We start from the raw sequence: 11,711 nt of genomic DNA, 5'->3' as shown, positions 1-11,711 counted from the left end.
CAGCAGACTCTGCTGCTGCTGCTGCTGCTGCTGCTGCTAAGTCGCTTCAGTCGTGTCCGACTCTGTGCTACCCCATAGACAGCAGCCCACCAGGCTCCCCGGTCCCTGGGATTCTCCCGGCAAGAACACTGGAGTGCGTTGCCATTTCCTTCTCCAATGCATGAAAGTGAAAAGTGAAAGAGAAGTCGCTCAGTCGTGTCCGACCCTCAGCGACCCCATGGAGTGCAGCCTTCCAGATTCTGGCACATTGTAAATAAACTGTACTCCAATAGAAATTAATTTTTTAAAAGACGAGAGAAAAAAACAGAATAGGAAGAAGGTGGGAGGCAAGAGGAAGGGAAAAAGGAAAAAGAAGAAAAGAAAATGAAAGGGAAGAAAGCTTTGGAACCTTCTGGAACTGTTTCTAGGAGCTGTGACTTCTGCACAAGAAGACCCGCTGGCGCCCTCTTTGGGTTAGTTAAGGAAGGAGCAATACTCGGGGTCTTGGGAATAAATGTTCCAGTAAACGTTACCAGGAGGCAGGTGGCTCTAAACACCACCGGGACATCTGCAAAGAGGCATGCTTCCCAGCCGCCACTCCTGGGCACCGTGTTCAGGGTGGGACAGTGGCTGCACAGGGAGCTGGGATCACCTCATACCAGATGAGACCTGCCTTCAGGTCTCAGGCTGGAGGAACCGGGGTCAAGCTCATCGCTGCCAATCAGAGATGCACCCTGGAGGCCTTCTTACCCCAATGATTCCAGAAAGTCCGCACCAGGGGGGAGCAGTGAGGCCAGAGGGGGACCTGTCCCACCCCAAATGGCTTACCCCCGGTGGGGTCTTCACCCCACCATCCCAACATCTTTAGTCATTTCTAATGCTTTCCAAATCCCCTTTAAGAGAAATTCACATTGACCAAGAGAGGCACCTTAAAGACTGTCTTTCTTTGGAGTGTTAAAAAAAAAAAAAAAAAAAGGCAACCCTCTAACTATCAATTTTCTGGACATATAGGGGAGAGAGGAATGTTCAATAACACTATGAAATGTAATCAGAAAAATCCAAAATGCAAAATCTCAGCAGAACAAATGACCTAGTTTCTTGCACAAACAAACGTAAGGGGGAAAGTGAGGATGGGATAACAGAGAGACTTCTAAGAGATGGATCAACAAAATAGAGACATGAATGTGTAAGCTTCTTTTGGGTCCTGATTTGAACAAACCAACTGTAGAAAAATAACATGTATCACTGACTTGATATAGTCAAGGCATTAAGAAGTCATTGTTATTTTTTAAGTATGATCTGATATTAGAATGATGTTGAAAACAAAAGGGCCTTATCTTCTGCAGACAAAAACTGAACTGCTCATAGAGAAAATTATATGATGTCTTGAATTCAATTGTGTACTAATCCAGGCGGGGGCTGTGGGTGAGACCAGGGATGATGCCACTTGCCTGGAGACTCATTATCCTATTTCCTTAAACTGTTACGTGTTTAAAATTTCCCTTATTAAAAAAATCACTACATGAAAGAAGGCAGACAATGTGATTCAGAAGAGTCAGATCATGAATACTGAAGTTTCTTTTTCTTATTGTTTATTTTTATGACTCCTCAAAAGAGAGATAACTGATTTACTAAAATCTGTATATAAAGTAGGGCTTCCCAGGTGGCACTAGTGATAAAGAACCCACCTGCCAATGCAGGAGACATAAGAAACTAGGATTTGATCCCTGGGTTGGGAAGATCCCCTGGGGGAGGGCCTGGCAACTCACTTCAGTATTCTTGCCTGGAGAATCCCATGGACAGAGGAGCCTGGCGGGCTACAGTCCATGGGGTCACAAAGAGTCTGACACAACTGAAGCAACTTAGCACAGCACACACACCACATATACACAAAGTAACATTTGTAAGTGATGAGGTACCCTGGAGAGGTGCTGGCAGTGGCAGTGGGGCCCTGGCTGATGTCTCAGAGTCCATGAACCTTGGCATTCACGCTCTTCCCAGAAGAGGAAAGGGCTCGGCTCGGTTAAGGGCTTGTCCATCTTGGGCAGGGGCAGCCCCATGCTGGCCAGGGTCCAGTCCCTGCCGCGCGCCCTGGGGGGCTTTCCATTACGCACAGTTCTTCCTCCCAGGACAAAGAGCAGCCTGGGTTTCCAAGAACCGTTGATCAATAGCAACCCTGGGGGCTGATGAGGCTTAGCAGGTGGCCTCTTGGAAACAGAGCCCAGCCTGGCAGAGGGTCAGATCCCACAGGAAATGTCAAACCCAAACAGGAATCACATTCGTCCTCCCCAGAGTTTAGAAGGATGGATGGAGTGTCCTTGCTCTGATCAGACAACTGCACTATTTCAAATCCCTGGCCAAAGGCTAATCCAGGAATAGGGCTCTGGGAAGAGCCGGAGGTGGCATGTCTACCCTTTCTCCAGGGGCTGCTTGTGAAAGATCATGTCTGATTCCTAAAGCATTCATATAAATCCATGAGACAGAGAGAGGACACCCCTAGGCATAGAGACACCACCACGCAGTGCATGAAAGGAAAAGGACAAACGAACAACTTACGCCAGAAGTGTGCAGCATCACCAGAAATCAAATTCGTGAAAATTACAGCAAGAGACTAGTTGGACCTGTCATGTTGACAAAAGTATTAAAAATATATAATGTGTGCTTCCCTGGTGGTCCAGTGGTTAGGCATCTGCCTGCCAGTGTGGGGGACATGGGCTCGATCCCTGGTCTGGGAAGATCCACTGTGCCTTCGGGGCAACTAAGCCCATGAGCCACAACACTAAGGCCACACTCTAGAGCCTGTGCTCCACAACAAGAGAAGCCACCTCAGTGAGAAGCCTTTGCACCACAACAAAAAGTAGCCCCCGCTTACAGCAACCAAAAAATTATATATATAAAAGAACGAACTGACTGATTTTTTTTTTTAAACGTACAGTGCTCCAGATAACAGGTGACCAGAGATGTGACAACTAATCCTGCATTTGGATCGATCCTGGATGGGAGGGATATTATTAGAATAATTGGTAAATTTTGAATATGGATCATAGATTAGAAATAGCTCAGATGGTAAAGAATCTGCCTGCAATGTGGGAGACCTGGGTTCTGTCTTTGGGTTGGGGAGATCCCCTGGAGGAGGGCATGGCAACCCACTGCAGTGTTCTTGCCTGGAGAATCCTCACGCACAGAGGAGCCTGGCGGGCTACGGTCCATGGGGTCACAAAGAATGGAACACGACTGAGCGAATAAGCACAGCACCGCATTGTATCAAGGGTAAATTACTGATTTTTATCATGGTCCAGTGGTTATGTAGGAGGTTTTTAGGAAACACACAGTGAAATATATGGGGGTAAATGGTCATGATACCTGCAACCTACTCTCAAATTGTTCAGAAAAAAGGGAGAAGATGAACAAATAAGGGGGAATTTCTTTACACCATTCTTTCAATCTGTCCATAAATTTAAAATTACATCAAAAAGTGAAAAACAAAAAACGACTCAGAGTACTTGACGGCACTCAGTGTGGCAGGAGGACATTTGTCCAACCAAAAGAGGGGAAGGCAGTTGTGTGTTCTGGAGGAGACTTAGGTAACAAATAATGACATGACTTTTGCCCCAGCTAGTTCTCCTCTGTGTAGTTAGCCTAAAGAAAGAACCATGGCTGTACACAAAGATGCAGTGATCAGGTTTCCACTGAAGCACTAAATGTTCAACAATAGATTGGTGAAATTAATGATGGTAACATTTGCAGAATGGAACACTGTGTAGCCATTTAGATGATTCTGTGAAACTATATTTAATCACATGGGAAAGCGTTGATAATTTTCGTAATACATTAACTGGGGGGGAAAAGGTCCCAAGACATCCTGTTCTTGATGATCATTATGTTGAAAACTAGTCAAAGCCAAACCAAACTGAGTGTGTGTGTGCATGTGTGTGTGTGTTGTGTGTGTGTGTGTGTGGTGTGTGTCTTCATTTAAATCTCCTTGAGGTCAGGAACCAAAGTTTATTTTATTTTTTAAAATTTCTTTTTCCAACTTATTTTCGGCTGCACTGGGTCTTTGTTGCTGAGCATGGGCTGTTTCTAGTCGGGGCAAGCGGGGACTACTCTCTAGTCGTCGTGTTGCCGGGAGGAAGCCAATTCTGACTCCATGTTGGAAACTGTTTCTTTGACTTGCTTTTATTATTATACGCATATTCAGTGGCTCGCCTGGGGGACCCTGCCCCTCTACTTGACTGTAAGCTAAAGTGCCTTTGTTCAGCTCACGGAGAGAGGTTTGTCCCTGCCCACCTGTGAACAGAAGAGATTCACACACCCCTTCTGAACGCTGGACATTCCCTTGGAAATTCTTCACCAGACTGAAGACCCTCTCACTTTATTCCCCACTTCATCTCCCTCTCTATTCTGCCTTTTGACTTTAGTTCCTCATTGCCTCTTTCTCTCTGCTCTATAAAAGAACCTGGCATCCAGACCCCAATAAGATGGTTATTTTGAGGTGCTAGCCTGCCATCTTCTCGGTCTGTCGGCTCCCCGATTAAAGTCTCTTCCTTGGCTCGGCACCTTGTCTCTCGGATTCATTGGCCTGTCGTGAGGCGAGCAGAGTGAGCTCGCACTCGGTAACAGTGACGCGAGGGCTTCTGTTCTCCGTGGCTTCCCTTGATGCGGAGCACGGGCTGTAGGCTCGAGGGCTTCAGTAGTAGCAGCTCGCAGGCTTAGATGCCCCCAAGGCATGTGGGATCCTCCCAGACTAGGGATTGAACCCCACTTCCCCCGATTGGCAGGTACATTCTTAACCACTAGACCACCAGGGAAGTCCCCCAGTTTTACTTGTTATATTGTGTTCCCAGAGCCTGGGACTCTACCTGACAACCAGAATATGGTAATAAGAGTTTATTTAATGAGTGAGTAAAGAGCCAAATGACGTAAAGGAACATAAAAGGTGTCCTTCACAATGTACAGAGCAGAATTTCTGGGTGGTGTGACTTGAGTTAATTTTCTTCTCTCCTGTGTGTCTATATAGTCTAAATGTTCCACCCAGAACATTGATGCGTTTTCTTGTAAATTATTTACAACAATAAATGCAATTACTTAAACAATGGTAAATTATTTAAAAACAATAAACAGAGCAGGAAAAAAAAAAAGCAGCCTTAATCTCAGGGCCGTTAGATACAGGATCTTTCTGGAAGAAGGTTTAAGGTGACCTTAAACCTCTGGAAATCCCTCCAGCCAATCCTCAGAGTGCATCAGCGCTCCCATGCCCAGTCTCACTGAATCAGGAGGGAGTTGTGCCCTGAAGCAGAGCATTAGCCTTCTCTGTGGCCCCTGCCTTCTCCCCTGTGGAGCAGGGGAAGGACATATGTAGCATCCAGCACAGGGCTGGGCCCCTCCAAGCACCCCACAGACTGTGGGAGATTCAGCAGGGGCGAGAGCAAAAGACGGTTATTGTCCCGTTTGTAGATGAGGTGTTGGAGGTCTGGAGGCTGGAATTGGAACCTCAGTGAGGGGAGTGGTGGGTTCATGGTTTCTGTCCCTCCACCCCCGGGCCCGATATCCTGGAACACGCCCCTACCCCACCAGCTCAGCTCTGACACTGTCTGAGCGCTGACCTCCCCAGGGCGGGTGACGCTTGCAAGTGTCCCCCATCCTTGAGTGTCCCTGGAGACAGCAGCGTCCCGCCAGGATGACAAATGTCTGCTCTCAAGGCCAGGCTGAGACTAGTCGCCTCTCTGACCCAAGGAGTGATTCATTGCTGACCCTGCTGTCCCGGCACGAGCCTGTCCAGACCCACTGGGAAGACACACAGCCTGCGACACGGCTGTTGACAAAATCCAGGCTAAAGCAAAGTGAGGATTTTTTTTTAAATGAATAGGTTTTTTTTTAAGCAATTTTCAGTTTATAGAAAAATTGAGCAGAAAGTACAGAGAGTTCCTGTTAAGCCCCCGACTCCGGACCCCACAGGCTCCCCTACACACCCCTTGACTTTGTGTGACACGTGAGTTAAAATCAGTGAGTTACTATTCCTAAAGTCCAGAGTTTGCAGGGTTCACGATTTTTTTTAGTTGTGGTAAAATACACAAAACATAGAACGTACTGTTCCTTTTTAAAAAAGTATTTCGTTTGGCTGCACTGCACAGCATGTGGGATCGCAGTTTCCTGACCAGGAATCGAAACTGTGGCCACTGCAGCCTCAGAGTCCTAACCACTGGACCACCAGGGAAGTCCTGAGCATTCTGTTTTCAAGTGCACAGTTCCATGACACAAAGTACGTTCACATTCTTGTTCAACCGTCCCTACTGTCCATCTCCCAAATTGAAACTCTTGCACCTGTTCAACAGCATCTCCCTGCAGAGCTGACTTGTGCTGCACATTCTGGGGTTCTGGACAAATGTACAATGACATGGAGCCCCCATCACAGGGTTATACAGAGTTGTTTCCCTGCCCTAAACATATCCCGTGCCCCTCATCTAGTCCTTCTCCCCCACCTTCCTAACCCCTGGCAGCTGTTTTTTTTTGTTTTGTTTTTTTTTACTGTCGCCATCATTTTTTGCCCTTTCCAGAATGTCGTGTGGTTGGAATCACACAAGAAAAAAAGCTGTGACCTTTTCAGACTGGCTCCTTTCACTCAGCAGCTGACTTTCAGACTCCTCCTTGTCATCTGAGGGGCTAACGGGGCGTTTCTTATTAGTGATGAATAACATTCCATCGTCTGAAGGTACTGCGGTTTGTTTATCCACAAATGGGGAGTTAGTCGTGATAAAAACTTGTATACCAACTTTTGAAAACTGAGGGAAGCCAAGAGAAACGGAAGAAAAACATTCCCCTGTTACCCCTTATAGGGATTATGCTGTGCGCCTTCTGCTGCCATTCCCCATGTTTGTGCGTGTGTGCATGTGTGCGTGTGTGTGTGTGACTGTGGGTGTGCAAGCGTGCTCAGTCACCCAGTCGTGTCTGACTCTGCAACCTCATGGGTTGTAGCCCGCCAGGCTCCTCTGTCCATGGGATTTTCCAGGCAAGAATACTGAAGTGGGTTTCTATTTCCTCCTCCAGGGGATCTTCCTGATCCAGGGATCAAACCTGCGTCTCCTGCATATGCAGGCAGATTCTTTCCCACTGCACCACCTTCACTTTTGGTTTGACATAGCATGGTACATAACATTTTGATTCCTCCTTTTTTAATTAGTTGTGACTTTGCTTTGTTCATGTTCACAAATTCTCTGTAAGCACTTTTTCTTGTGCATTGTTTTAAAAGTCTGCAGTATTTTTCCATGGATTGGAAAAGTCACCATTCCTTAACTATGCCTTCATTTCTCACATTGGAGTTGTTTTCAATTTCATGCTAATATAAATATAGCCTTCCTTGAACTGTTGACCCTTTAATAATTGTATAGGTCTTCCTCCCACTTGCTAAGAAACGGAGCAGCTAAGTTAGAGAGGGATGTGTGTGTTCAGTTGCTCAGTTGTGTCTGACTGTTTGTGACACCATGGACTATAGATCTCCAGGCTTCTCTGTCCATGGGATTCTCCAGGGAAGAATGCTGGAGTGGGTTGCCATTCCCTTCTCCAGGGGATCTTCCTGACTCAGGGACTGAACCTGCATCTCTTTTGTCTTCTGCATTGGCAGGCAGATACTCTCCCACTAGCACCACCTGAGAAGCCTTAATTTAGACAGAGTGAATGTTTTAAAGATATCCCAGACACTTCTCTCTTTCTTTTTTAATGCATTAAAAAGTTTTTTCAAAACTAACTTTTTATTGAAGTATAGTTGATTTGCAATGTTGTGTTAGTTTCAAGTGTCTGTTAATACAATTTTATTGTGGTAAAAAACATGTAAATTTTACCATCTTAACTGTTTTTAAATGTACAATTCAGTAGTATTAAATATATTTCCATTATTATGAAATAGATCTCCAGAACTTTTTATCCTGCAAATCTAATCTGTATCCATTGAACATCAATTCACAATTCCTCTCTCATCTCCCTCCTCCCCCAGCCCTTGGCAACCACCATTCTACTTTCTGTTTTTAAGAATTTGATGATTTAAGATACCATATGTAAGTAAAATCATACAGTATTTATCTCTTGTGACTGGCTTGTTTCATTTAAATATACATCCAAGCTGTGGCACGTGTCAGAATTTCTGTTTTAAGGCTGAATAATATTGCTTGTATTTTTATACCACATTTTGCTTATCCATTCATTCACTGATGGACATCTGGGTTGCTTCCATTTCTTAGCTATTGTGAATAATACTGCGGGGAACATACAGCAATGAACACACAAACAATATCTGAGTCCCTGCTTTCAATTCTTTTGAGTATATACCTGAAGTGGGGTTGTTGGATCATACGGTCGTCTATTTTAGTAGCAATAAGACCATTTTAAATCCTACCAACAGTGCACAAAAGGTTCTGATTTCCCTACATCCTTGCCAACGCTTGGTGTTTTCCTGGGTTGTTTTGTGTTTTGTGGGGTTTTTTGTTTTGTTTAATTTTGAGATTTCCTTTTAAGAGCTGGAATCTGGTCAGTGGCTCCCAAATTTCATGTCTTTCTTTGGAACTCATGCTTCAAGAGATACTTGTCTCCAGCACATTTTCCTGAGAACTCGCTATTTTCCCGTCTCTATCCTTTGGTGCTTTTATGTCTGCAGTCGTAGTCTGCAAATCACTGTGGGTAGTGACTGCAACCATGAAAGTTAAAGACACTTGCTCCTTGGAAGAAAAGCTGTGACAAACCTAGGCAGTATATTAAGAAGCAGAGATGTCACTTTGCTGACAAAGGTCTGTATAGTCAAAGCTATGGTTTCTCCAGTAGTCATGTATGGATGTGAGAGTTGGAGCATAAAGAAGGCTGATGCTTTCAAACTGTGGTGCTGGAGAAGACTCTTGAGAGTCTCTTGGATAAAAAACCTGTCAATCCTAAAGGAAATCAACCCTGAATATTCATTGGAAGGACTGATGCTGATCAAAGCACAAAGATCCCATGCTTTGGCTACCTGATGTGAAGAGCCAACTCATTAGAAAAGACCTGGATGCTGAGAAAGATTGAAGACAGGAGGAGAAGGTAGCAACAAAGGATGAGATGGTTGGATGACATCCTTGACTCAGTAGACATGAGTTTGAGCAAACTCTGGGAGACAGTGAAAGACATGGAAGGCTTGTGTGCTGCAGTCCGTGGGGTCACAAAGAGTTGGATACAACTTAGCGATTGAACAACAACCAATCCTTTGATACAGCATGCCCAGTAGAATTCCATGCAGCTTTTTTTTTTTTAAATGCAGTTAAAAAAATGTAATAGACTATATTTTAGAGCAGTTCTAGGTTTACAGCAAAACTGAGCCAAAGGGACAGCTATTTCCCATAGTCCACAATCTCCTCCACCATCAATACCCACACAGAGCCGTATGTTTATTACAGTTGATGAACTTGCACCGATACATCATCATCAACCAGAGTCTACAGTTGACATTAGGGTTCACTCTTGTACGTTCCATGGTTTGGATGTGTTTCTAGTGAAACTTATCCACCATTATAGTGTCACACAGAGCAGTTTCACTGCCCCAAAGAAGTTTTAGTGTTAAAAAAAAAAAAAAAAAAAGCAAGAATCAAAACAATATATTTATCCACTAACATTTTTTTTCAAATGGGAAGAGGGTATTTGGATTTGCTTATACATGCAAAGCACCACATTGGAAAAGAAATCCCAGGATCAGAATCCTAGGATCAGTAGAGACCAGTTTCACCCTTGGGTGTGGATGGGTGGAAACTGGGCAGATAGGGGCTGGGGGAAGAAGGGTTCTGCAGTCGATCTTTTCATACATTTTAATGTTGTGTGACTGTATTACCTATTCAGAATGTAAATAAATGCAACGTAAATTTTAAACATTGTATAATTTTTTCTACTTTATTGTAACTCAAAGTTCAAAGTTCATATGCACCCCATCCAGCTTCTTCTGTTGACACCGTGAGCTGAAAGCTGCCAGCTGAAGGCAGAGCTGCTCAGGGTTCAAGCTGTCCATGTGGCCTCCATGCACAGAGAGCAGCTTGGCCACAGCCTCTCCCAGGCCTCCTGCCCAGGTCCTGCCCATTTCCGGTCTGCCATGCCCAGGCGAGATCCCTGCCTCCATCTGCCGCCCCAGACAGACAAGCTGCTCACCCCCTTCCTGCCAACTGAACATTCTCTAATTACATGATAAATACTAATTGCCCATGACTAGGATCTTCCACCGTCATAGACATTAACCAAAGTCACGCCTAACGAGCCTCACCGTTAATTATCTGTGCTCACTGCTCCAGGATTTAATTAAGCCTTGGCAGGAAATAGCAGTCCACGTAGACTGAGCAAGGAAGCGGAGCTTGCAAAGATGCTCTCTTTTCATCAGGTGGCCTGGCAAAACTGCTCCAAGCCTTCCTATCTCCAAGCCCTGGGATTTTCCCAGTGAACACGAGACACTGGGGGATACCCATGGCCTGCTGTATGCCAGGCAGAATCAGATCCAGTCGCCTACACCATCTCATTTAATCCTTGCACTCACTGTGGGGGCTGGGTCTCCATTTTACAGATGAGAAGACAGAGGCTCAGAGAGTCCTAGTGACTCGCTGAGCAAGTGGCAGAGCCAGGTGTGTCTGAGTTGCAGGCCCATAATTCCCACTACTTGTTTCTGGAGGAATGGTCTTAACAATATTATTTTTTACTCTAACCTTGAACTTGTGCTTTTTATTTCTCCAACACATTTCCAAGTACCGTTTTGTCTTAGTCTTGTATTCCTTTATTAAGAGAACAGAAGGCTGACGTATCTGAAGTGCAGAAAGATAATGATGTGCACAAAGCCACACACCCAGGCCTCATACTCCCAGGGTCACAGCCAGGAAGATAACGCGGTGGGGAGGGGGGCGTTAAATGACTGGCCCCCACACACGACCGCCAGGTTCTCATCCCAGCACATCTTTCTGAGGTTCTTTGCACTTCTTGAATCTAAGGCTTGATTTCTGTGTTAGTTAGAATTAAGTGCCTCTTGAGAAACCTGTATGAAGGCCAGGAAGCAACAGTTAGAACTGGACATGGAACAACAGACTGGTTCCAAATAGGAAAAGGAGTACGTCAAGGCTGTATATTGTCACCCTGCTTATTTAACTTATATGCAGAGTACATCATGAGAAACGCTGGGCTGGAGAAAGCACAAGCTCAATCAAGATTGCTGGGAGGAATAGCAATAACCTCAGATATGCAGATGACACCACCCTTATGCCAGAAAGTGAAGAAGAACTAAAGAGCCCCTTGATGAAAGTGAAAGAGGAGAGTCAAAAAGTTGGCTTAAAGCTCAACATTCAGAAAACGAAGATCATGGCATCCAGTCCCATCACTTCATGGCAAATAGATGGGGAAACAGTGGCAGACTTTATTTTGGGGGGCTCCAAAATCACTGCAGATGGTGATCGCAGCCATGAAATTAAAAGACGTTTACTCCTTGGAAGGAAAGTTATGACCAACCTAGATAGCATATTCAGAAGCAAAGACATTACTCTGTCAACAAAGGTCTGTCTAGTCAAGGCTATGGTTTTTCCAGTGGTCATGTATGAATGTGAGAGTTGGACTGTGAAGAAGGCTGATTGCCAAAGAATTGATGCTTTTGAACTGTGGTGTTGGAGAAGACTCTTGAGAGTCCCTTGGACTGCAAGGAGATCCAACCAGTCCATCCTAAAGAAGATCAGTCCTAGGTGTTCATTGGAAGGACTGAT

Source organism: Bubalus kerabau, chromosome 19, assembly GCF_029407905.1.
Source record: "Bubalus kerabau isolate K-KA32 ecotype Philippines breed swamp buffalo chromosome 19, PCC_UOA_SB_1v2, whole genome shotgun sequence".
In the NCBI taxonomy this organism is placed as follows: Eukaryota; Metazoa; Chordata; class Mammalia; order Artiodactyla; family Bovidae; genus Bubalus; species Bubalus kerabau.
The sequence above is the reverse complement of the archived record's forward strand: the minus strand, read 5'-3'. Positions refer to the sequence as shown.